The sequence below is a fragment of the Stenella coeruleoalba genome (genome assembly GCF_951394435.1).
Source record: "Stenella coeruleoalba genome assembly, chromosome: 1".
Taxonomy (NCBI): Eukaryota; Metazoa; Chordata; class Mammalia; order Artiodactyla; family Delphinidae; genus Stenella; species Stenella coeruleoalba.
The window spans coordinates 137,747,620-137,774,722 of record NC_137169.1 but is presented as its reverse complement, the minus strand read 5'-3'; the positions used below and the strand labels follow the sequence as shown (position 1 = coordinate 137,774,722).

The window sequence follows — 27,103 nt, the reverse complement described above, 5'->3', positions numbered from 1 at the left end:
ATCCCAAGTGTGATGGTATATGGGGGAAGGGCCTTTGGGAGGTAGTTAGGTCATGAGGGTGGAGCCCTCATGAATGGGATTAGTGCCCTTATAAAGAGACCCCAGAGAGCTCCCTTGTCCTTTCCACCATGTGAGGACGAGGAAGTGGGCCCACACCAGACACTCAATCTGCTGGCACCTTGATCTTGGACTTCCCAGCCTCCAGAATTTAAGAAATAAATTTCTGTTGCCTCTAGGTCATCCAGTCCATGGTATTCTGTTATAGCAGCCCTAACGGGCTAAGACATCTGGGAAAGTTTTTAAAATGCTGATACCTGGACCTTATCCCAGAAATTCTGATTTCATTGGCCTTGGATGGGGCCTGGGGATTGGTATTCTTTTTTTAACTCCGAAAGTGATTCTAATGTGCACCAGGGGTGAGTATTTCTGCTTTGTAGTTGTAAGTCAGGAGATGGTGGAGGAGAGTTGTATATTGAAATCACCTGGAGAATTTATAGGTTATATTACTGTGTAACTTGGGGAATTAGAAATAAAAGGGGAGATAGGGAAGGACTTAAGTGCCAGCAGTCCTGGGTCTGTTCTTGACCCTGACACCCTGCGCCAGTGCAGATGGATGACTCCTTGTGGCTCCAGACCACGGACCACCTACTGCCAAGATGGAGGTCAGGCAAAGATCTGGGGGGTGAAGGTCACACGGAGGGTGACACAAGGCATCGCTGCACCAACCACTCATTGAAGAGGTAAAAGATGACTGAATCCCATGGTGCAGTCTGGCCTGGGGCTGTGTCTACCTGGGCAAGGAAAGGCTGTAATTTATAAATCCCCCAGGTACCAGTCTGCTCCCCAAACTGTGTGCCAAAATGCATCTGCCCAAGGGGACCCCTTTTCCCCAGTTTGCACAAAGGTTCTATATGAGCTAGTGGCCACCCTGTGCAGCTGAAATTCTGATCACCAATTCCAATGTGTGGGGAGGCTTTCCACACCAACAGGCAATTCTCTGACACCAGCTGGGTGTCCTGCAGTTCAACTAAATTCTGACACTGTCTACCCAGAGATAGCATCAGATTCCACAGGGGAAGGGCTCAGTCCTACAAGACTCTTGTCCCCTCTGTGTCCCCTTCCCCGCCAACCTCAGATGCCAATCACAAGTCCAGATTGTCACCTGTGCTTCTGACCTACTGGCTACAGATTGGGGGTTCCAGTGACCAAACCCTTGGGTCTCTTATTTCGTTAACGAATTTAATGAACAGTAACGAATTTTAAATTTGTTAACATTTTCAAGATCACAAAGCATAAATTGAGTCCAGCTAAGTTTAAGTGCAGATTCTACTTGTACAGTCAGCCCTATATATCTACAGATTCCACACCCACAGACACAGAGCGCTGACCATGAGAATTGAGCATCCTCGGATTTTAGTACCCATGGGAGGGAGTCCTGGAGCCAAATCCCCTTGGATACCGAGGGACAGTTGTAATTACTGGCTTGCAAATCCTTTCATTCTCTGCAATACTAAACAAATAATGCAGTATCACCTCAACACTTAGCAATTAATTTCTACTCACTGAGTGATTTAAATTGCCGAACTCTTATATTATGAAAATGCATCTCCAGATAGTATTAATGTGTGGGTATGATTATACTGTCCTTGGAGAAACATAAAGAATTTGGGTTTTGTTTTTTTTTTTTTAATTTTACTGAAGTATAGTTGATTTACAATGTTGTGTTAATTTCTGCTATAGAGCAAAGTGATTCACTTATACATATATATATTCTTTTTCACATTTTTTCGATTGTGGTTTATCAAAAGATATTGAATAGAGTTCTCCTGCTGTACAGTAGGCACTTGTTGTTTATCCATCCTGTATACAATAGTTTGAATCTGCTAATCGCAAACTTCCAATCCTTACCTCCCTCATCGCCCTGCCCCTTGACAACCACAAGTCTGTTCTCTGTGTCCTTGAGTCTGTTTCTGTTTCATAGATAAGTTCATTTGTGTCATATTTTAGATTCCATCATAAGTGATACCATATGATATTTGTCTTTCTCTTTCTGACTTACTTTACTTAGGAGGTTAATCTCTAGGTCCATCCATATTGCTGCAAATGGCATTAGTTCATTCTTGTTTATGGCTGAGTAATATCCTCTTATATAAATATAGCACTCTTCTTTATCCATGCATCTGTCAATGGACATGTAGGTTGTTTCCATGTTTTGGGTATTGTAAATAGTGCTTTTATGAACATTGGCGTGCATGTATCTTTTAGAATTAGAGTTTTGTCCTGATACATGCCCAGGAGTGGGATTGCTAGACCATATGGCAACTCTATTTTTAGTTTTTGAGGACCATCCATACTATTTTTTATAGTGGCTGCACTGAGTTACATTCCCACCAACAGTGTAGGAGGGTTCCCTTTTCTATACTCGCCCTCCAGAACTTGTTATTTTTAGACTTTTTAATGATGACTAGTCTGTCCAGTGTGAGGTGGTACCTCACTGTAGTTTTGATTTGCATTTCTCAAATAATTAGCAATGTTGAGCATCTTTTCATGTGCCTGTTGGACATATGTATGTCTTCTTTGGAGAAATGTCTACTGAGGTCTTCAGCCCACTTCTCAGTTAGGTTGTCTGTTTTTTTTATTATTAAGTTGTATGACCTGTTTGTATATTTTGTAAATTAAGCCCTTATCATTTGCATCATTTGCAAATATTTTCTCCCAGTCCATAGCTTGTCTTTTCACTTTATTTATGGTTTCCTTTGCTATGCAAAAGCTTATAAGTTTGATTAGGCCTCAATTAGTGACTTTTTCCTTTTATTTTTTTAACATCTTTATTAGAGTATAATTGCTTTACAATGTTGTGTTAGTTTCTGCTGTATAACAAAGTGAATCAGCTATATGTATGCATATATCCCCATATCCCCTCCCTCTCAAGTCTCCCTCCCACCCACCCTATCACACCTCTCTAAGTGGTCACAAAGCACCGAGCTGATCTCCCCATGTTATGCAGCTGCTTCCCACTAGCTATCTATTTTACATTTGGTAGTGTACATATGTCCATGCCACTCTCTCACTTCGTCCCAGCTTACGCTTCCCCCTCCCCATGTCCTCAAGTCCATTCTCTATGTCTGTGTCTTTATTCCTGTCCTGTACCTAGGTTCATCAGAACCATATTTTTCTTTCTAGATTCCATATATATGTGTTAGCATACAGTATTTGTTTTTCTGACTTACTTCACTCTGTATGACAGACTCTAGGTCCATTCCCCTCACTACAAATAACTCAATTTCATTTCTTTTTTTGGCTGAGTAATATCCCATGTATATACATGCCACGTCTTCTTTATCCATTCATCTCTTGATGGACACTTAGGTTGCTTTCATGTCCTGGCTATTGTAAATAGTGCTGAAATGAACATTGTGGTACATGACTCTTTTTGAATTATGGTTTTCTCGGGGTATAGGCCCAGTAGTGGGATTGCTGGGTCATCTGGTAGTTCTATTTTTAGTTTTTTAAGGAACCTCCATACTGTTCTCCATAGTGGCTGTACCAATTTACATTCCCACCAACAGTGTAGGAGGGTTCCCTTTTCTCCACACCCTCTCCAGCATTTATTGTTTGTAGACTTTTTGATGATGGCCATTCTGACTGGTGTAAGGTGATATCTTATTGTAGTTTTAATAATTAGTGATGTTGAGCATCTGTTCATGTGCCTCTTGGCCATCTGTATGTCTTCTTTGGAGAAATGTCTCTTTAGGTCTTCTGCCCATTTTGGATTGGGTTGTTTGTTTTTTTGATATTGAGCTGCATGAGCTGTCTTCTGTATTTTAGAGATTAATCCTTTGTCAGTTGACTCGTTTGCAAATATTTTCTCCCATTCTGAGGGTTGTCCCATTCTGAGGCCAGAAACTATAAAACTCTTAGAGGAAAGCATAGGAAGAACACTCTTTGAAATAAATCACAGCAAGATGCATTTTGTTTTAATTTTATTGCCCTGGGAGACTGACCTAAGAAAACATTAGTACAATTTATGTAACAGTATGTTTGGCTTATGTTCTCTTCTAGGAGTCTTATAGTGTCATGTCTTATATTTAGTCTTTAAGCCATTTTGAGTTTATTTTTGTGTATGGTGTGAGGGTGTGTTCTAACTTCATTGATTTTTATGCAGTTGTCCAACTTTCCCAACTGGACTTACTGAAGAGACTCTTTTTCCCATTATATATTCTTGCTTCCTTTGTCACAGATTAATTGACCATAGGTGTGTGGGTTAATTTCTGGCCTCTCTATTCAGTTCCATTGATACCTATGTCTTTTTGTGCCAATACCATGCTATTTGATTACTGTAGCTTTGTAGTATTGTTCCAACAACCTACTCCTTGGGTTCAATTAATTTGCTAGAATAAGTCACAGAACCCAGAGAAACATCTTACTTGCTGGATCACCAGTTTCTTCTAAAAGGATATAAATCAGAAACAGCTGTTAGAAGAGATGCACAGTACTACAGATGGGGGAGGACGCAGAGCTTCCATGCCCTCTCTGATCACTCCACTTTCCCAAAATCTCCAGGTGTTCGCCAACCTGGAAGCTCTCTGAATGTCATTTTGGGGGGTTTTCTGGAGGCTTCATTACACAGACATGATTGATTAAATTATTGGCCACTGGTCATTGATTCAACCCCCATTCCTTCTCCCCTCCCTGGAGATCAGGGGGTTGGACTGAAATTTCCAACCCTCTAATCAGGGGGTTGGTTTCCCAGGCAACCAGTAGTCAACCTTTGGTGCAAACAAAAGTCACTTCATTAACATAACAAACGACACCTGTGTCAGTCTAATCATTTAGGAAATCCTAAGGGTTGTAGAAGCCCTGTACCAGAAACGGGAGGAAGACCTAATATATATATTTCTCACTATAAATCAGTTATCACAGCAGCACCCAGATAGAGCACAGAAACCTGGTCAAACTGCTTAAGTTTCGATCCTTCAGAAAACAGAGATGAGGGAACGCTAGCATTGTCCACCTTCCATATCTCTTCAGTCTTCAAGGACACAGCAATGACAGAGGTCAATGCCCTGATGAAGCTGTATTGTGGCCAAGTAGCAGAATAGGGAGGGCATGAGAGGGCAGCTGGTCCTCATAGACCCGTGGACTGTGGTGGATGCAGAGGCAGCTGGGGGAAAGTGACGTGGTGGCGGGGAAGCAAGGAAGATGGCACCCATGCCCCTTAGCCTGGGCTCCCTCGCCATCCACATCTCCCCCGTCCACTCTCCTGGCTCCGTCCTCCGAACCTCCTTCCTCTCTGAGCACATCAGGCTCTGCCTGCGGGGCAGCTGCTGAATGCAGGGCTGTTGAGTGGGCTGTTCAAGTGCTGGGGCCGTGTGCTTCTATTCAGGGGAGAGCCCTGAGGAGGCTCTCACTGAGGGGCTGACTCTGCAGAACTTTCCCTTGTTGCAGAGTAACGTTCTCTCTCCGACGAGGCTGTGCTCTTAGACAGAGGATGCACCACTGCTGGAGGGAAGGGCATGGAAGAGCCAGGCAGGCCGGAGAGGTCTCTTAGGTGATCTGGGAAATGAGTTAAATCAACCCTGGGGTGCATCGAGTGTGTGGAGAAGGTGGATGGGATCACCCGGGTTTATCGACACTGTAACATGACGTCCAGTTACAGGAAACTTACCCACGGACCAGTAGCATCCAGGACTGGGTTCAGTGATCAGTTCTGTCCCTCCACCCATCCCTACAGCCCAGCCCCTCTGCCTCCCAGACCTTCCTGAGGAGGAATCCAGTTTTGCCCATTTGGTTAGGTTAGTGATCAAGAAACGAGCAGCTCATCCCTGTGGGCAAGTTACACTGGATGGTTCCGTTGCTTGGAGTTATCCTGAGTCTTGTTAAGCTCTGTTTTGTCAAAGTGAGACCCCTGAATATTGGTATCAGCATCACATGGGAGGCTGACCTGCGTCTCAGAGGAAGAAACCTGAGAGTCTGCCGTTTCCACCAACCTTGGAAAGGCTGATGCTCAGTGAAGTTTGAGAACAGCCCTGAATGAATGAAAAGATAACACAGTTGCTGTGAGCAGTGTGTACAGTCCGATGACCAATAAGACCCAGTTGGGGGTGGTGACTGCGTGATTCCACTTAGATGAGGTTTTTCAATAGTCAAACTCAGGGAAGCAAAGACTAGAATGGTGGTTGCCAGGGGCTGTGGGAGGGGGAAATGGGGAGTTGATAATGAACAGGTGGAAAGCTTCAGTAATGCAAGATGACGTTCTAGAACTCTGCTGTACCACATGGTCCTACAGAGAACAGTGCTGTATTGGTGAGAGGGTAGATCTCTTACTGCAAGACAATAAAATTAAATTAAAAAACACGTGAGACTGCTGATGAGTCCTTGCAGTCCTGACAAGATCCAGGCCCAGCCCCTTGTGGGCGGGGACATAGGCTTCAGCTGAGAGGAACAGGCAGAGGAATTCAAACTCCCTCCTCCTCTCCTCCCCTGACCACCCCAGCAAAGCAGAGTGGCACCCACCTGATTGACCTCTGCCGAGGGGCCAGGACACAGTGAGGAAGGGAAGGGGAGGGGGCTGGCTGGCTATGGGGGCTCTGGGCCCAGAGAAGGGGCTGGTCATCAGAAGGGAGGGTGCTACTTGCAGGCCCTGGAGCATTCCCAGGAGTGAAATCTGGGGTCTACCGGGGTGCCAGGCAGTGTTCCCCAACCCACTGAATCAGTTTAGCTCTACCCAGTGGACGAAAGTTCCGTACAAGCTTGCTTTTGTAAAACCTCTTTGAAACTAAACTATTCTCACAGTGTTGGAGAACTGGATGATTATTAGCAAAGGTTAGTCAAACTGAAGAGAAGACACTTTGCATTAATAGAACAAAAGCAAGAGCTGATGCGGATGTCCGTGCGCTCTGGAACCTGCAGGTATGAATCTGAATAAGAGCAAGCTGCATTCACCTGCTCTGTTTCCCAGGCTGACTTGCTTTTCCCTTGAATAGGTCAATGCTAGCTACCCCTACAGCGCACGCGTGCGCACACACACACACCCTCATCTGATAAGCCCTAGTTTCAGGGCTGCTGCAAACCTGTCCCAGGCACTCCTGTCCTCTGAACAGGTAAGATACTCTTTAATATCAGAGTCAAATTGGTAGAAGGCTTTTCAGCTCAACCTTGAACAGAGAAATGGGGCAGAGGTGCCCGAGAAAGGGAGAACTTTTTCTATTGTTTAACTCTAAATGTGTTAACATTTTCAAGATCACTCAGCGTAAATTGAGTCCAGCTAAGTTTAAGTGTAGGTTTTTGGGTTTTTTTTTTTTTGCGGTACACGGGCCTCTCACTGTTGTGGCCTCTCCCGTTGCGGAGCACAGGCTCTGGACGTGCAGGCTCAGCGGCCATGGCTCAAGGGCCCAGCCGCTCCGTGGCATGTGGGATCTTCCCGGACCGGGACACAAACCCGCGTCCCCTACATTGGCAGGCGGACTCTCAACCACTGCACCACCAGGGAAGCCCCATGTAGACTTTTTAATGATGGCCATTCTGAGCAGTGTTAGGTGGTACTTCATTGTAGTTTTGCTTACCATTTCTCTAATAACTAATGAATATGAGCATCTTTTCATGTGACTCTTGGCCAGCCGTATGTCTTCTTTGGGGATATGTCTATTTAGGTCTTCTGCCCATCTTTCAATTGGGTTGTTTTATTTTATTTTTATTATTATTATTTTGTGTGTGTGTGTGTGTGTGTGTGTGTGTGTGTGTGCTGCTTTGTGTGGCTTGCAGGATTTTAGTTCCCTGACCAAGGATTGAAATTGGGCCACGGCAGTGAAAGCACCAATCCTAACCCCTGGACCACCAGGGAACTTCTGGGGTTGTTTTTTCTCACTGAGTTGTTTGTACATTTTAGATATTAAACCCCTATCAGTTGCATCATTTGCAAATATTTTCTCCCAGACTGTAGGTTGTCTTTCTGTTTGGTTTATGGTTTCGTTTCCTGTGCAAAAGCTTATACGTTTGATTAGTTCCCATTTGTTTATTTTTGCTTTTATTTCTATTGCCTTGGGAGACTAACCTAAAAAAAATCAGTATGATTTATGATTTTAGGTCAGAAAATGCTTTGCCTATGTTCCCTTCTAGGATTCCACTTAGATGAGGTTTTTAAATAGTCAAACTCAGGGAAGCAAAGACTAGAATGGTGGTTGCCAGGGGCTGTGGGAGGGGGAAATGGGGAGTTGATAATGAACAGGTGGAAAGCTTCAGTAATGCAAGATGAAGTTCTAGAACTCTGCTGTACCACATGGTCCTACAGAGAACAGCGCTTTATTGGCGAGAGGGTAGATCTCTTACTGCAAGACAATAAAATTAAATTAAAAAACAAACAGGTGAGACTGCTGATGAGTCCTTGCAGTCTTGACAGGGTCCAGGCCCAGCCCTCTGTGGGCGGGGACATAGGCTTCAGCTGAGAGGAACAGGCAGAGGAATTCAAAGTCCCTCTTCCTCTCCTCCCCTGACCACCCCGGCAAAGCAGAGTGGCACCCACCTGATTGACCTCTGCCGAGGGGCCAGGACACAGTGAGGAGGGGAAGGGGAGGGGGCCGGCTGGCTATGGGGGCTCTGGGCCCAGAGAAGGGGCTGGTCAGAAGGGAGGGTGCTACTTGCAGGCCCTGGAGCATTCCCAGAAGTGAAATCTGGGGTCTGCCGGGGTGCCAGGCAGTGTTCCCCAACCCATTGAATCAGTTTAACTCTACCCAGTGGACGAAAGCTCCTTACAAGCTTGCTTTTGTAAAACCTCTTTGAAACTAAACTGTTGTCACAGTGTTGGAGAACTGGATGATTATTAGCAAAGGTTAGTCAAACTAAAGAGAAGACACTTTGCATTAATACAACAAAAGCAAGAGCTGATGCGGATGTCTGTGGGCTCTGGAACCTGCAGGTATGAATCTGAATAAGAGCAAGCTGCATTCATCTGCTCTGTTTCCCAGGCTGACTTGCTTTTCCTTTGAATAGGTCAATGCTAGCTACCCCTACAGCGCACGCGCACACACACCCCCTCATCTGATAAGCCCTGGTTTCAGGGCTGCTGCAAACCTGTCCCAGGCACTCCTGTCCTCTGAACGGGTAAGATACTCTTTAACATCAGAGTCAAATTGGTAGAAGGCTTTTCAGCTCAACCTTCAACAGAGAAAAGTGGGGCAGAGGTGCCCGAGAAAGGGAGAACTTTTTCTATTGTTTAATTCTAAATGTGGTAACATTTTCAAGATCACTCAGCGTAAATTGAGTCCAGCTAAGTTTAAGTGTAGGTTTTTGGGGTTTTTTTTTGCGTTACGCGGGCCTCTCACTGTTGTGGCCTCTCCCATTGCGGAGCACAGGCTCTGGACGCGCAGGCTCGGCGGCCATGGCTCACGGGCCCAGCCGTTCCGCGGCATGTGGGATCTTCCCGGACCGGGACACGAACCCGAGTTCCCTGCATCGGCAGACGGACTCTCAACCACTGCGCCATCACGGAAGCCCCATGTAGACTTTTTAATGATGGCCATTCTGAGCAGTGTTAGGTGGAACTTCATTGTAGTTTTGATTACCATTTCTCTAATAACTAGTGAATATGAGCATCTTTTCATGTGCCTCTTGGCCAGCCGTATGTCTTCTTTGGGGATATGTCTATTTAGGTCTTCTGCCCATCTTTCAATTGGGTTGTTTCATTTATTTAATTATTATTATTGTGTGTGTGTGTGTGTGTGTGTGTGTGTGCGCGCTGCATTGTGTGGCTTGCAGGATTTTAGTTCCCTGACCAGGGATTGAAACTGGGCCATGGCAGTGAAAGCCCCAGTCCTAACCCCTGGACCACCAGGGAAGTTCTGGGGTTGTTTGTTTTTTCTCACTGACTTGTTTGTACATTTTAGAAATTAAACCCTTATCGGTCGCATCATTTGCAAATATTTTCTCCCAGACTGTAGGTTGTCTTTCTGTTTGGTTTATGGTTTCATTTGCTGTGCAAAAGCTTATAAGTTTGATTAGGTCCCATTTGTTTACTTTTGCTTTTATTTCTATTGCCTTGGGAGACTGACCTAAAAAAAAATCACTAGTATTTATGATTTTAGGTCAGAAAATGCTTTGCCTTTGTGCCCTTCTAGGAGTTTTTTGGTGTCGCGTCTTATATTTAAGTCTTTAAGCCATTTTGAGTTTATTTTTGTGTATGGTGTGAGGGTGTGTTCTAACTTCATTGATTTTTATGCAGTTGTCCAACTTTCCAAACAGGACTTACTGAAGAGACGCTTTTTCCCATTATATATTCTTGCTTCCTTTGTCAGAGGTTAATTGACCATAGGTGTGTGGGTTTATTTCTGGCCTCTCTATTCAGTTCCATTGATACCTATGTCTTTTTGTGCCAATACCATGGTATTTGATTACTGTAGCTTTGTAGTATTGTTCCAACAACCTACTCCTTGGGTTCAATTAATTTGCTAGTACAAGTCACAGAACCCAGAGAAACATTTTACTTGCTGGATCACCAGTTTCTTCTAAAAGGATATAAATCAGAAACAGCTGTTAGAAGACATGCACAGAACTACAGATGGGGGAAGGACGCAGAGCTTCCATGCCCTCTCTGATCACTCCACTCTGCCAAAATCTCCAGGTGTTGGGCAACCTGGAAGGTCTCTGAACGCCATTTTGGGGGGTTTTCCGGAGGCTTCATTACATAGACGTGATTGACTAAATTAATGGCCACTGGTCATTGATTCAACCCCCATTCCTTCTCCCCTCCCTGGAGATCAGGGGGTTGGACTGAAATTTCCAACCCTCTAATCAGGGGGTTGGTTTCCCAGGCAACCAGTAGTCAACCTTTGGTGCAAACAAAAGTCACTTCATTAACATAACAAACGACACCTGTGTCAGTCTAATCATTTAGGAAATCCTAAGGATTGTAGAAGCCCTGTACCAGAAACGGGATGAAGACCTAATATATATATTTCTCACTATAAATCAGTTATCACAGCAGCACCCAAATAGAGCACAGAAACCTGGTCAAACTGCTTAAGTTTCGATCCTTCAGAAAACAGAGATGAGGGAACGCTAGCATTGTCCACCTTCCATATCTCTTCAGTCTTCAAGGACACAGCAATGACAGAGGTCAATGCCCTGATGAAGCTGCATTGTGGCCAAGTAGCAAAATAGGGGGGGTATGAGAGGGCAGCCGGTCCTCATAGACCCGTGGACTGTGGTGGATGCAGAGGCAGCTGGGGGAAAGTGACGTGCTGGCGGGGAAGCAAGGAAGATGGCACCCACGCCCCTTAGCCTGGGCTCCCTCGCCATCCACATCTCCCCCCTCCACTCTCCTGGCTCCGTCCTCCAAACCTCCTTCCTCTCTGAGCACATCAGGCTCTGCCTGCGGGGCAGCTGCTGAATGCAGGGCTGTTGAGTGGGCGGTTCAGGCGCTGGGGCCGTGTGCTTCTGTTCAGGGGAGAGCCCTGAGGAGGCTCTCACTGAGGGGCTGACTCTGCAGAACTTTCCCTTGTTGCAGAGTAACGTTCTCTCTCTGACGAGGCCGTGCTCTTAGACAGAGGATGCACCACTGCTGGAGGGAAAGGCATGGAAGAGCCAGGCAGGCCGGAGAGGTCTGGTAGGTGATCTGGGAAATGAGTTAAATCAACCCTGGGGTGCATCGAGTGTGTGGAGAAGGTGGATGGGATCACCCGGGTTTATCGACACTGTAACATGATGTCCAGTTACAGGAAACTTACCCACGGACCAGTAGCATCCAGGACTGGGTTCAGTGATCAGTTCTGTCCCTCCACCCATCCCTACAGCCCAGCCCCTCTGCCTCCCAGACCTTCCTGAGGAGGAATCCAGTTTTGCCCATTTGGTTAGGTTAGTGATCAAGAAACGAGCAGCTCATCCCTGTGAGCAAGTTACACTCGATGGTTCCGTTGCTTGGAGTTATCCTGAGTCTTGTTAAGCTCTGTTATGTCAAAGTGAGATCCCTGAATATCGGTATCAGCATCACATGGAAGGCTGACCTGCGTCTCAGAGGAAGAAACCTGAGAGTCTGCCGTTTCCAGCAACCTTGGAAAGGCTGATGCTCAGTGAAGTTTGAGAACAGCCCAGAATGAATGAAAAGATGACACAGTTGCTGTGAGCAGTGTGTACAGTCCGATGACCAATAAGACCCAGTTGGGGGTGGTGACTGCGTGATTCCACTTAGATGAGATTTTTAAATAGTCAAACTCACGAAGCAAAGACTAGAATGGTGGTTGCCAGGGGCTGTGGGAGGGGAATTGGGGAGTTGATAATGAACAGGTGGAAAGCTTCAGTAATGCAAGATGACGTTCTAGAACTCTGCTGTACCACATGGTCCTACAGAGAACAGTGCTGTATTGGTGAGAGGGTAGATCTCTTACTGCAAGACAATAAAATTAAATTAAAAAACACGTGAGACTGCTGATGAGTCCTTGCAGTCCTGACAAGATCCAGGCCCAGCCCCTTGTGGGCGGGGACATAGGCTTCAGCTGAGAGGAACAGGCAGAGGAATTCAAACTCCCTCCTCCTCTCCTCCCCTGACCACCCCGGCAAAGCAGAGTGGCACCCACCTGATTGACCTCTGCCGAGGGGCCAGGACACAGTGAGGAGGGGAAGGGGAGGGAGCTGGCTGGCTATGGGGGCTCTGGGCCCAGAGAAGGGGCTGGTCATCAGAAGGGAGGGTGCTACTTGCAGGCCCTGGAGCATTCCCAGGAGTGAAATCTGGGGTACACCGGGGTGCCAGGCAGTGTTCCCCAACCCATTGAATCAGTTTAACTCTACCCAGTGGACGAAAGTTCCGTACAAGCTTGCTTTTGTAATACCTCTTTGAAACTAAACTGTTGTCACAGTGTTGGAGAACTGGATGATTATTAGCAAAGGTTAGTCAAACGGAAGAGAAGACACTTTGCATTAATAGAACAAAAGCAAGAGCTGATGCGGATGTCCGTGCGCTCTGGAACCTGCAGGTGTGAATCTGAATAAGAGCAAGCTTCATTCACCTGCTCTGTTTCCCAGGCTGACTTGCTTTCCCCTTGAGTAGCGCAGTGCTGGCTACTCTTACAGCGCGCGTGCGCGCGCGCACACACACACACAGCGTCATCTGACAAGCCCTGGTTTCAGGGCTGCTGTAAACCTGTCCCAGGCACTCCTGTCCTCTGAACAGGCAAGATACTCTTTAATATCAGAGACAAATTGGTAGAAGGCTTTTCAACTCAACTTTGAACAGAGAGAAATGGGGCAGAGGTGCCCGAGAAAGGGAGAACTTTTTCTATTGTTTATTTCTAAATGTGTTAACATTTTCAAGATCACTCAGCGTAAATTGAGTCCAGCTAAGTTTAAGTGTAGGATTGCTTTTTTTTTTTAATTTTCTTGAAGTAGAGTTGATTCATTGTGTTGTGTTCATTTCTGCTGTACAGCAAAGTGACTCAGTTTTATACACACACACACGTTATTTTATATTCATTTCCATACTGGCTTATCTGAGGATATTGAATATAGTTCCCTGTGCTATAGAGTAGGGCCTTGTTGTTTATTCATCACATATAAAATAGTTTGCATCTGCTAATCCCAAACTCCCCATCAATCCCTCCCCCACGCCCCTTCCCATTGGCAACCACAAGTCTGTTCTCTGTCTGTGAGCCTGTTTCTGTTTTGTATATAGATGCATTTGTTTTGTATTTTAGATTCCATCGTAAGTGATATTTGTCTTCCACTCTTTGACTTACTTCACTTAGTATGATAATCTCTCCACCCATCCATGTTGCTGCAAATGGCATTATTTTATTCTTTATTATGGCTGAGTAATATTCCATTGTATAAATATACCACATCTTCCTTATCCACACATCTGTCCAGGGGCATTTAGGTTGTTTCCATGTCTTGGATATTGTACATAGTGCTGCTGTGAACATTGTGGTGCATGTATCTTTTCGAATTAGAGTTTTGTCTGGATATATGCCCTGGAGCGGGATTGCTGGATCATATAGCAACTCTTTTCAGTTTTTTGAGGAACCTCCATAGTGTTTTCCATAGTGGCTGCACCAACTGACATTCCCACCAAGAATGTAGGAGGGTTCCCTTTTCTCCACACCCCCTCCAGCAGTTGTTATTTGTAGACTTTTTTTTTTTTTTTTTTTTTGTGATACGCCGGCCTCCCACTGTTGTGGCCTCTCCTGTTGCGGAGCACAGGTTCTGGACGCACAGACTCAGCGGCCATGGCTCATGGGCCCAGCCGCTCTGAGGCATGTGAGATCTTCCTGGACCGGGGCACAAACCCGCGTCCTCTGCATCGGCAGGCGAACTCTCAACCACTGCGCCACCAGGGAAGCCCCATGTAGACTTTTTAATGATGGCCATTCTGAGCAGTGTTAGGTGGAACTTCATTGTAGTTTTGATTACCATTTCTCTAATAACTAGTGAATATGAGCATGTTTTCATGTGACTCTTGGCCAGCCGTATGTCTTCTTTGGGGGTATGTCTTTTTAGGTCTTCTGCCCATCTTTCAATTGGATTGTCTTACTTTTATTTAATTATTATTATTATTATTGTGTGTGCGCTGCATTGTGCGGCTTGCAGGATTTTAGTTCCCTGACCAAGGATTGAAATTGGGGCACGGCAGTGAAAGCACCAATCCTAATCCCTGGACCACCAGGGAAGTTCTGGGGTTGTTTGTTTTTTCTCACTGAGTTGTATGAGCTGTTTGTACATTTTAGAAATTAAGCCCCTTGGGCTTCCGTGGTGGCACAGTGGTTGAGAGTCCGCCTGCCGATGCAGGTGACGTGGGTTCATGCCCCGGTCCGGGAAGATCCCACATGCCGTGGAGCGGCTAGGCCCGTGAGTCATGGCTGCTGAGCCTGTGCGTCCGGAGCCTGTGCTCCGCAACGGGAGAGGCCACAACAGTGAGATCTGTTGTGTACCAGAAAAAACAAAAAAGAAATTAAGCCCTTATTGGTCCCATAATTTGCAAATATTTTTCTCCCAGACTGTAGGTGTCTTTCTGTTTGGTTTATGGTTTCGTTTGCTGTGCAAAAGCTTATAAGTTTGATTAGGTCCCATTTGTTTATTTTTGCTTTTATTTCTATTGCCTTATGAGACTGACCTAAAAAAAATCAGTATGATTTATGATTTTATGTCAGAAAATGCTTTGCCTTTGTTCCCTTCTAGGAGTTTTTGGTGTTGTGTCTTATATTTAAGTCTTTAAGCCATTTTGAGTTTATTTTTGTGTATCGTGTGAGGGTGTGTTCTAACTTCATTGATTTTCATGCAGCTGTCCAACTTTTCCAACACCACTAGCTGAAGAGACTGTCTTTTCCCCATTGTATATTCTTGCCTCGTTTGTCAAAGGTGAATTGACCATAGGTGTGTGAGTTTATTTCTGGGCTCTCTATTTCTGTTCCATTGATCCATATGTCTTTTTGTGCCAATACCACACTGTTTTGATTACTGTAGCTTTGTAGTATTGTCTGAAGTCTTGGAGGGTTATGCCTCCTGCTGTTTTCTTTTTCCTCAAGATTGTTTTGGCAAGTCTGGGTGTTTTATGGTTCCATATAAATTTTAGTATTATTTGATCTAGTTCAGTGAAAAATGTCATGGATAATTTGATAGGCATCGCATTAAATCTGTAATCTGTAGATTGCTTTGGATAGCATGGCCATTTTAACAATATTCTTCCAATCCAAAGACATGTAATGTCTTTCCAGTTCTTTGAATCATCTTGAATTTACTTTATTAATGTTTTGTGTTTCTCAGCATGTAAATCTTTAATCTCCTTGGTGAGGTTTATTCCTAAGTATTTTTTTTGGGATGCAACTTTAAAGGGTATTGTTTGTCTGCATTCCCTTTCTGATATTTCATTGTTAGTGTAAAGAATTGCAACCAATTTCTGTATATTAATTTTGTATCCAGCTATCATGCTGAATTTGTTTTCAGTTCTAGTAGTTTTTTTGTGGCATATTTTGGGTATTCTAGATATAATATCTTGTCATCTGTTTATAATGATAATTTTACCTCCTCCCTACCAATTTGAACACGTTTTATTTTTCTTGTCTAATTGCTGTGGCTAGGACTGGCAATTCTATTTTGAATAGAAGTGGTGAGAGTAGACATGCTTGTCTTTTTCCAGATTTTAACAGGAAGGCTTTCAGCTTTTCACCATTGAATATTATACTGGTTGTGGGTTTGTCATAAATAGCTTTTATTATGTTGAGATATGTTCCCTCTATACCCACTTTCATAAGGGGTTTTATCATGAATGGATATTGAATTTTATCAAATGCTTTTTCTGCATCTATTGAGATGATCATGTGGTTTTGTCTTTTCTTTTGCTGATGAGGTGTATCACATTGATTTGCATATGTTGAACCATCCTTTTGACTCTGGGATGAACCCAAATTGGTTGTGGTGTATGATCTTTTTTATGTGTTGTTGGATTCAGTTTGCTAGTATTTTATTGAGAATTTTTACACCTATATTCATCAAAGATATTGGCCTGAAATTTTCTTTTTTGGTAGTGCCTTTGTCTGATTTTGGTATCAGGGTGGCAGTGTCTTCATAGAATGTCTTTTGAAGTGTTCCTTCCTCTTCAATCTTTTGGAAGAGTTTGAGAAGGATCAGTATGCATTCTTCTTTGTATGTTTGTTAGAATCCACATATGAAGACATCTGGTTCTGGAGTTTTGTTTGTAAGGAGTTTTTTGAAATTACAGATTCTGTGATCTTCTGTGATCTTCTAGGGATCAGTCTGTTCAAGTTATCTATTTCTTCTTGATTCAGTTTTGGTGCATTGTATGTTTCTAGAAACTTGTCCATTTCTTCTAGTTTGTCCAATTTGTTGAGATAAATTGTTCACAGTATTCTCTTATTTCCCTCCCCCATGGTATCAGTTGTGATTTCTGCTCTTTCCTTTCTTATTTGTTTCTTTGTGTCTCCTCTCATTTCTTCTTGGTGAGCTTGGCCAGAGGTTTGTCTATTTTGTTTACTATCTCAAAGAACCAGCTCTTGGTTTTATTGATTTTTTTTCTATTGTCTTTTAATCTCTATTTATTTCCTCTCTGATCTTTGTTATCTCCTTCCTTCTGCTGACTTTAGGTTTTCTTTGTTCCTTTTCTCATTCTTTTAGGTGGTGGGTTTAGGTTTTTCCTAAAGAAGACCTCTATCACTATGAATTTCCATGTAAGAAATGCTTTTGCTGCATCCCATAGATTTTGTATGGCTGTGTTTTCATTGTCTCATTGCTTCAAGTATTTTTTAATTTCTTCTTCTTTTTTTTGGTTTTCAGGGAAAAGTTTTTATTTTACTTATTTATTTTTTTATTTATTATTTTATGTTGGAGTATAGTTGATATACAATGTTGTTTCAGGTGTATAGCAAAGTGATTTAGTTATACATATACATATATTTATGCTGTTTCAGATTCTTTTCCCATGTAGGTTCTTACAGAGTATTGAGTAGAGTTCCTTGCACTATACTGTAGGTCCTTCTTGATTATCTATTTTATATATAGTGGTGTGTATATGTTAATCCCAACCTCCTAATTTATCCCTTGCCCCACCCCCACCTTTCCCCATTGGTAACCATAACTTTCTTTTCTATGTCTGTGAGTCTGTTTAATAATTAGCAGTTCTTTAATAATTAGCAATACAGAGCATCTTTTCATGTGCTTTTTGCCCATCTGTATGTCTTCTGTGGAGAAATGTTGATTTATGTCTTCTGCCCACTTTTTTTTTATTGTGTTGATTTTTTTTTTAATATTGAGCTGCATGAGCTGTTTTTATATTTTGAAGATTAATCCCTTTGTGGTCACATCATTTGCAAATATTTTTTCTCATTCGGTGGGTTATCTTTTCGTTTTGTCAGTGGTTTCCTTTGTGGTGCAAAAGCTTTTTTAAATTTTTATTGGAGTAGAGTTGATTTACAATGTGTTAGTTTCACATGCACAGCAAAGTAAATCAGACTAATTATATATATTTTTTAATTTTTATTGGAGTAGAGTTGATTTACAATGTTATGTTAGTTTCACATGCACAGCAAAGTAAATCACACTAATTATATATATGTGTGTGTATATATATAATATATATGCATATTATATATATATTTTATATATATATAAAATGTTCATTCTTTTTCAGATTCTTTTTCCATATAGGTTATTACAGAATATTGAGTACAGTTGCCTGTGCTATACAGTAGGTCCTTATTCGTTATTAATTTTATACATAGTAGTTGGTATATGTTAATCCAAATCTCCTAATTTATCACTTACCCCAACACTTCCCCTTTGGTAACCTTAAGTTTGATTTCGAGATCTGTGAGTCTGTTTCTGTTTTGTAACTCAGTTCATTTGTATCATGTTTTAACTAGATTCCACATATAAGTGATATCATATGATATTTGTCTTTATCTGACTTAATTCACTTAGTATGATAATTTCTAGGTCCATTCATGTTGCTGCAACTGGCATTATTTCATTCTTTTTTAAAATTTTTATTTTATATTGCAGTGTAGTTGATTTACAATGATGTGTTAGTTTCAGCTGTACAGCAAAGTGATTTAGTAATACATATACATATATCTGTTCTTTTTCAGATTTTTTTCCAATATAGATTGTTACATGGTACCGAGTAGAGTTCCCTGTGCTATACATTAGGTCCCTGTTGATTATCTATTTTATATATAGTAGTTTGTATATGTTAATCCCAACCTCCTAATTTATTCCTCCCCCCACCTTTCCCCTTTTTGTAACCATAAGCTTGTTTTCTAAGGCTGTGAGTTTGTTTCTGTTTTGTAAATAAGTTCATTTGTATCATTTTTAGATTCCACCTATAAGTGATATCATATATTTGTATTTTTCTGTCTGACTTACTTCACTTAGTGTGATAAACTCTAGGTCCTTCCATATTGCTGCAAATGGCATTATTTCATTATTGTTTATGGCTGAGTAATATTCCATTATATATATGTACCACATCTTCTTTATCTACTCATCTGTTGATGGACATTCACATTGCTTCCATGTCTTGGCTATTATACATAGTACTGCTGTGAACATTGGGGTGTGTGTATCTTTCTGAATTAGAGTTTTCCTCTTTTCTGGCTATATGTCCTGGAGTGGAATTACTGGATCATATGGTAGTTCTATTTTTAGTTTTCTGAGGAACCTCCATACTGTTTTCCACAGTGGCTGCACCAACTTACAATCCCACCAACAGTGGAGGAGGGTTTCCTTTTCTCCACACCCTCTCCAGCTTTTGTTATCTGTAGACTTTTTAATGATGGCCATTCTGACAGGTGTGCAGTGGTACCTTGTTGTACTTTTGATTTGCATTTCTCTAATATTCACAATGTTGAGCATCTTTTCATGTGCTTTTTGCCCACCTGTATGTCTTTGGAGAAATGTCTATTTACATCTTCTGCCCATTTCTTGATTGGGATCTTTGTTTTTTTGATATAGAGCTGCATGAGCTATTTGTAAATTTTGGAGATCTATCCCTTTCAGTCGCTTCATTTGCAGATATTTTCTCCCATTCTGTGGGTTGTCTTTTCATTTTGTTTATGGTTTCCTTTGCTGTGCAAAGCTTTTAAGTTTAATTAGGTCCTATTTGTTTATTTTTGGTTTTATTTTCATTACTCTAGGGGTTGGATCCAATAAGATGCTGCAATTTAAGTCAAAGAGTGTTCTGCCTATATTTTCCTCTAAAAGTTTTACAGTGTCCGGTCTTACATTTATGTATTTAATCCATTTTGAGTTTAGCTTTGTGTACAGTGTTAGAGAATGTTCTAATTTCATTCTTTTACATTTAGCTATCCAATTTTCCCAGAACAACTTCTTGAAGAGACTCTCTTCTCTTCATTGTATATTGTTGCCTCCTTTGTCATAGATTAATTGATCATAGTTGCCTGGGTTTATTTCTGGGCCTTCTATCATATTCCCTTGATCTCTATTTCTGTTTTTGTGCCAGTACCATACCGTTTTGATTACTGTAGCTTTGTAGTATAGTCTGAAGTCAGGAAGCCTGATCCCTACAGCTCTGTTTTTCTTTCTCAACATTGTTTTGGCTATTCAGGGTCTTTTGTGTTTCCATACACATTTTAAGATTTTTTGTTCTAGGTCTGCAAAAATACCAGTGGTAATATGATAGGGATAGCTTGAATCTGTAGACTGCCTTGGGTAGTATATTCATTTTGACCATATTGATTCTTCCAATCCAAGAACATGGTATATCTTCCCATCTGTTTGAGTCATCGCCGATTTCTTTCATCAGTGTCTTATAGTTTTCAGAGTACAGGTCTTTTGCCTCCTTAGGTAGGTGTAGTCCTAGGTATTTTATTCTTTTTGATGTGATGGTAAATGGGATTGTTTCCTTAATTTTTCTTTCTGATCTTTCGTTGTTAGCATATAGAAATGCAACAGATTTCTGTGTATTAATTTTGTATCCTGCAACATTACCAAATTCATTGATGAGCTGTAGTTATCATCTGGTAACATCTTTAGGATTTTCTATGTATAGTATCATGTCATCTGCAAACATTGACCATTTTATTTCTTCTTTTCCAATTTGGATTCCTTTTATTTCCTTTTCTTCTCTGACTGCCATGGCTAGGACTTCCAAAACTTCCAAAGCTAGGACTATTCAAACTATGTTGAATGAAAGTAGTGAGAATAGACCTCCTTGTCTTGTTCCTGACCTTAGAGGGAATGCTTTCAGCTTCTCACCTGAGAATGATGTTAGCTGTGGGTTTGTCATATATGGCCTTTATTATATTGAGGTATGTTCCCTTAATTCCCAGTTTCTGGAGAGTTTTTATCATAAATTGGTGTTGAATTTTGTCAAAAGCTTTTTCTGCATCTATTGAGATGATCATATGGTTTTATTCTTCAATTTGTTAATGTGGTGTATCACACTGGTTGATTTGTGGTATTGAAAAATCCTTGCATCCCTGGAATAAATCCCACTTGATCCTGGTGTATGATCCATCTAATGTATTGTTGGATTGGGTTTGCTAATATTTTGTTGAGGATTTTTGTGTCTGTGTTCGTCAGTGACATAGTCCTGTAATTTTCTTTTTTTGTGATATCTTTGTCTGATTTTGGTATCAGGGTGATGGTGGCCTCATAAAATGAGTTTGGGAGTGTTCCTACCTCTGCAATATTTTGGAAGAGTTTCAGAAGGATAGGTGTTAACTCTTGTCTAAATGTTTGATAGAATTCGCCTGTGAAGCCATCTGGTCCTGGACTTTTGTTTCTTGGGAATATTTTAATCATTGTTTCAATTTCAGTGCTTGTGATTGGTCTGTTCATATTTTATATTTCTTCCTAGTTCAGTTTTGGGAGATTGCAGCTTTCTAAGCATTTGTCCATTTCTTCTAGGTGGTCCATTGTATTGGCATAGAGTTGTTTGTAGTAGTCTCTTATGATCATTTATATTTCTGTGGTGTCAGCTGTAACTTTTCCTTTTTCATTTCTAACTTTCTTGATTTGAAAGTTCATTTCTAACTTTCTATCTTTTTTCCTTGATTGAGTCTGCATACGTTTTATCAATTTTGTTTATCCTTTCAAAGAAACAGCTTTTAGTTTCATTGATCTTTTCTATTGTTTTCTTCTTCTCTATTTCGCTTTTTTCTGCTCTGATCTTTATGATTTCTTTCCTTCTACTAATTTTGGGTTTTGTTTATTCTTCTCTAGTTGCTTTAGGTGTATGGTTAGGTTGTTTATTGGGGATTTTTCTTGTTTCTTGAGGTAAGAATGTATTGCTATATAATATTCCCTAATAAAACTGCTTTTGCTGAATCCCAGAGGTTCTGGATCATCGCATTCTCGTTTTCATTTATCTCTAGGTATTTTTTTATTTCCTTCTTGATTTCTTCAATGATCCATTGGTTGTTTAGTAGAATATTGTTTAGCTTCCACGTGTTTCTGTGTTTTACAGGTTTTTTCTTGTAGTTGGTTTCTAACGTGATAGTGTTGTGGTCAGAAAAGATACTTGATATGATTTCAGTTTTCTTAAATTTACCAAGGCTTGCTTTGTGGCCCAGCTTGTGATCTATTCTGGAGAATGTTCCATGAGCACTTGAAAATAATGTATATTCTGCTGCTTTCTGATGGAATGCCCTATAAATTTCAATTAAGTCTATCTGGTCTAACATAACATTAGAGGCCTGTGTTTTCTTATTGATTTTCTATCTGCATGATCTGTCCATTGATGTAAGTGGAGTGTTAAAATCCCCCATATTATTGTGCTACTGTCAATTTCTGCTTTTATGACTATTAGCATTTGCCTTATATATCGAGATGCTCATATATAGGGTGAATATATATTTAAAATTGTTATATCTTCTTCTTGGATTGATCCTGTGATGATTCTGCAGTGTAATTTTTTTATCTCTTGTAACCGTCTTTATTTTAAAGTCTATTTTGTCTGATACGAGTATTGCTACCCCAAATTTCCTTTGATTTCCTTGTACATGGAATAACTTTTTCCATCCTCTCACTTTCAGTCTGTGTTTCCCTAGATCTGAAGTGGTTCTCTTGTAGAGAGCATGTATATGGGTTTTGTTTTTGTATCCATTCAAGCAGTCTATGTCTTTGGTTGGAGCATTTAAACCACTTATATTTATGGTAATTACCAGTATGTATTTATTGCCATTTTGTTGATTATTTTGGAGCTGTTTTTGTTGGTCTTTTTGCTCCCCTTCCTCTTATGTTCTCTTCTTTAGTGATTCAGTGACTATCTTTAGTGTTGTGTTTGGATTCCTTTTTCTTTTTTGAGGGTATATCTATTGTAGATTTTTGATTTGCGATTACCATGAGGTTTTGATATAGCAGTCTATGTATATACAAGACTGTTTTAAGTTGCTAGTCTCTTAATTTCAAATGCATTTCCAATATCCTGCATTTGTACTCTCCTCTTCTCATGATTGCTGGTTTTGACAGCATATTTATGTGTGAGTGATTTCCTACCTTTACTATATGTTTACATTTACCAGTGAGCTTTCCCATTTCATGATTTTCTTGTTTCCAGTTGTAGTTTTTTTTCCATCTAGAAACGTTCCTTTAGCATTTGTTTCAAACCAGATGTTGCATTTAATGTTTAAGAGATATCTTAAACTGTCCTCATTTCTTTTTTTTAATTAATTAATTTATTTTTAATTTATTTTTGGCTGTGTTGGGTCTTTTTTTTAAGACTGCACTTTTCCCCTTTTTATTTATATAAACTTAAAAAAAATTTTTCACATCTTTATTGGAGTATAATTGCTTTCCAATGGTGTGTTAGTTTCTGCTTTGTAACGAAGTGAATCAGTTATACATATACATATGTACCCATATCGCTTCCCTCTTGCATCTCCCTCCCTCCCACCCTCCCTATCCCACCCTGCTAGGTGGTCACAAAGCACCTAGCTGATCTCCCTGTACTATGCGGCTGCTTCCCACTAGCTATCTATTTTATGTTTCATAGTGTATATATGTCCATGACACTGTCACACTTTGTCCCAGCTTAATATCCCCCTCCCTGTATCCTCAACTCCATTCTCCAGTAGGGCTGCATCTTTATTCCCATCTTGCCCCTAGGTTCTTCTGAGCATTTTGTTTTCTTTTTTCTTTTTTCAATTACATATATATGTGTTAGCATATGGTATTTGTTTTTCTCTTTCTGACTTACTTCACTATGTATGACAGACTCTAGGTCCATCCACCTCACTACAAATAACTCAGTTTGGTTCCTTTTTATGGCTGAGTAATATTCCATTGTATGTATGTGCCACATCTGCTTATCCATTCATCTGTTGATGGACACTTAGGATGCTTCCATGTCCTGGCTATTGTAAATAGAGCTGTAATGAACATTTTGGTATATGACTCTTTTTGAATTATGGTTTTCTCAGGGTATATGCTCAGTAGTGGGATTGCTGGGTCGTATGGTAGTTCTACTTGCAGTATTTTAAGGAACCTCCATACTGTTCTCCCTAGTGGCTGTATCTATTTACATTCCCACCAACAGTGCAAGAGTGTTCCCTTTTCTCCACACCCTCTCCAGCATTTATTGTTTCTAGATTTTTTGATGATGGCCATTCTGACTGGTGTGAGGTGATACCTCATTGTAGTTTTGATTTGTATTTCTCTAATGATTAATGATGTTGAGCATTCTTTCTTGTGTTTGTTGGCAATCTGTATATCTTCTTTGGAGAAATGTCTATTTAGATCTGCCAATTTTTGGATTGGGTTGTTTGTTTTTTTGATATTGAGCTTCATGAGTTGCTTGTATATTTTGGAGATTAATCCTTTGTCAGTTGCTTCATTTGCAAATATTTTCTCCCATTCTGAGGGTTGTCTGTTCACCTTGTTTATGTTTTTTTTTTTTTTTTTTTTGCTGTGCAAAAGCTTTTAAGTTTCATTAGGTCCCATTTGTTTATTTTTGTTTTTATTTCCATTTCTCTAGGAGGTGGGTCCAAAAGGATCTTGCTGTGATTTATGTCATAGAGTGTTCTGCCTATGTTTTCCTCAAAGAGTTTGATAGTGTCTGGCCTTACATTTAGGTCTTTAATCCATTTTGAGTTTATTTTTGTGTATGATGGTAGGGAGTGTTCTAATTTCATTCTTTTACATGTAGCTGTCCACGTTTCCCAGCACCACTTATTGAAGAGGCTGTCTTTTCTCCACTGTATATTCTTGCCTCCTTTATCAAAGGTAAGGTGACCATATGTGCATGGGTTTATCTCTGGGCTTTCTATCCTGTTCCACTGATATATATTTCTGTTTTTGTACCATACTGTCTTGATTACTGTAGCTTTGTAATATATTCTGAAGTCAGGGAACCTGATACCTCCAGCTCCATTTTTCTTTCTCAAGGTTGCTTTGTCTGTTCGGGGTCTTATGTGTTTCCATACAAATTGTGAGATTTTTTGTTCTAGTTCTGTGAAAATTGCCAGTGGTAGCTTGATAGGGATTGTATTGAATCTGTAGATTGCTTCAGGTAGTAGAGTCATTTTCACAATGTTGATTCTTCCAATCCAAGAACACGGTATATCTCTCCATCTGTTTGTATCATCCTTAATTACTTTAATCAGTGTCTTATAATTTTCTGCATACAGGTCTTTTGTCTCCTTAGGTAGGTTTATTCCTAGATATGTTATTCTTTTTCTTGCAATGGTAAATGGGAGCGTTTTCTTCCCCCCCCCCCCCCCCAGTATGTGGGCCTCTCACTGTTGTGGCCTCTCCCATTGTGGAGCACAGGCTCTGGAAGTGCAGGCTCAGCGGCCATGGCTCACGGGCCCAGCCGCTTTGCAGCATGTGAGATCTTCCTGGACCAGGGCACAAACCCATGTCCCCTGCATCAGCAGGCGGACTCTCAACCACTGCACCACCAGGGAAGCCCGGGAGCGTTTTCTTAATTTCACTTTCAGATTTTTCATCATTAGTGTATAGGAATGCAAGTGTTTTCTGTGCATTAATTTTGTACCCTGCTACTTTACCAAATTCATTGATTAGCTCTAGTAGTTTTCTGGTAGCATCTTTAGGATTCTCTATGTATAGTATCATGTCATCTGCAAACACTGACAGCTTTACGTCTTCTTTTCCGATTTGGATTCCTTTTGTTTCTTTTTCTTCTCTGATTGCTGTCGCTAAAACTTCCAAAACTATGTTGAATAATAGTGGTGAGAGTGGGCAACCTTGTCTTCTTCCTGATCTTAGTGGAAATGGTTTCATTTTTTCAACGTTGAGGACGATGTTGGCTGTGGGTTTGTCATATATGGCCTTTATTATGTTGAGGAAAGTTCCCTCTATGCCTACTTTCTGCAGGGTTTTTTATCATAAATGGGTGTTGAATTTTGTCGAAAGATTTCTCTGCATCTATTGAGATGATCATATGGTTTTTCTCCTTCAATTTGTTAATATGGTGTATCACATTGATTGATTTGCGTATATTGAAGAATCCTTGCATTCCTGGGATAAACCCCACTTGAGCATAGCATATGATCCTTTTAATGTGCTGTTGGATTCTGTTTGCTAGTATTTTGTTGAGGATTTTTGCATCTATGTTCGTCAGTGATATTGGCCTGTAGTTTTCTTGCCTTGTGACATCTTTGTCTGGTGTTGGTATCAGAATGATGGTGGCCTCATATAGTGAGTTTGAGAGTGTTCCTCCCTCTGCTATATTTTAGAAGGGTTTGAGAAGGATAGGTGTCAGTTCTTCTCTAAATGTTTGATAGAATTCGCCTGTGAAGCCATGTGGTCTTGGGCTTCTGTTTGTTGGAAGATATTTAATCACACTTTCAATCTCAGTGCTTGTGATTGGTCTCATCATATTTTCTATTTTTCCTGGTTCAGTCTCGGAAAGTTGTGCCTTTCTAAGAATTTGTCCATTTCTTCCAGGTTTCCATTTTATTGGCATATAGTAGCTTGTAGTAATCTCTCATGATCCTTTGTATTTCTGCAGTGTCAGTTATTACTTCTCCTTTTTCATTTCTAATTCTATTGATTTGAGCCTTATCCCTTTTTTTCTTGATGAGTCTGGTTAGTGGTTTATCAATTTTGTTTATCTTCTCAAAGAACGAGCTTTTAGTTTTACTGATCTTTGCTATCGTTTCCTTCATTTCTTTTTCATTTATTACTGATCTTTGCTATCGTTTCCTTCATTTCTTTTTCATTTATTTCTAATCTGATCTTTATGATTTCTTTCCTTCCTCTAACTTTGGGTTTTCTTTGTTCTTCTTTCTCTAATTTCTTTAGATGTAAAGTTAGGTTGTTTATTTGAGATGTTTCTTGTTTCTTAAGATAGGCTTGTATAGCTATAAACTTCCCTCTTAGAACTGCTTTTGCTGCATCTCATAGGTTTTGGGTCATTGTGTTTTCATTGTCATTTGTTTCTAGGTATTTTTTGATTTCATCTTTGATTTCTTCAGTGATCTCTTGGTTATTAATTAGTGTGTTGGTTAGCCTCCGTGTGTTTGTATTTCTTACAGATTTTTTCTTGTAATTGATATCTAGTCTCAGAGCGTTGTAGTTGGAATAGATACTTGATATGATTTCAATTTTCTTAAATTTACCAAGGCTTGATTTGTGAGCCAAGATATCTATCCTAGAGAATGTTCCATAAGCACTTGAGAAGAAA

General features: G+C 40.8%; 1 protein-coding gene across 1 annotated transcript in view; it reads left to right on the top strand.

The window, feature by feature from the left end:
* The window catches only part of USH2A (usherin), a 785,755-nt gene that overhangs the window by 745,049 nt on the left and 13,603 nt on the right, over nucleotides 1–27,103 (top strand). The gene's annotated exons all lie outside the window — the stretch shown is intronic.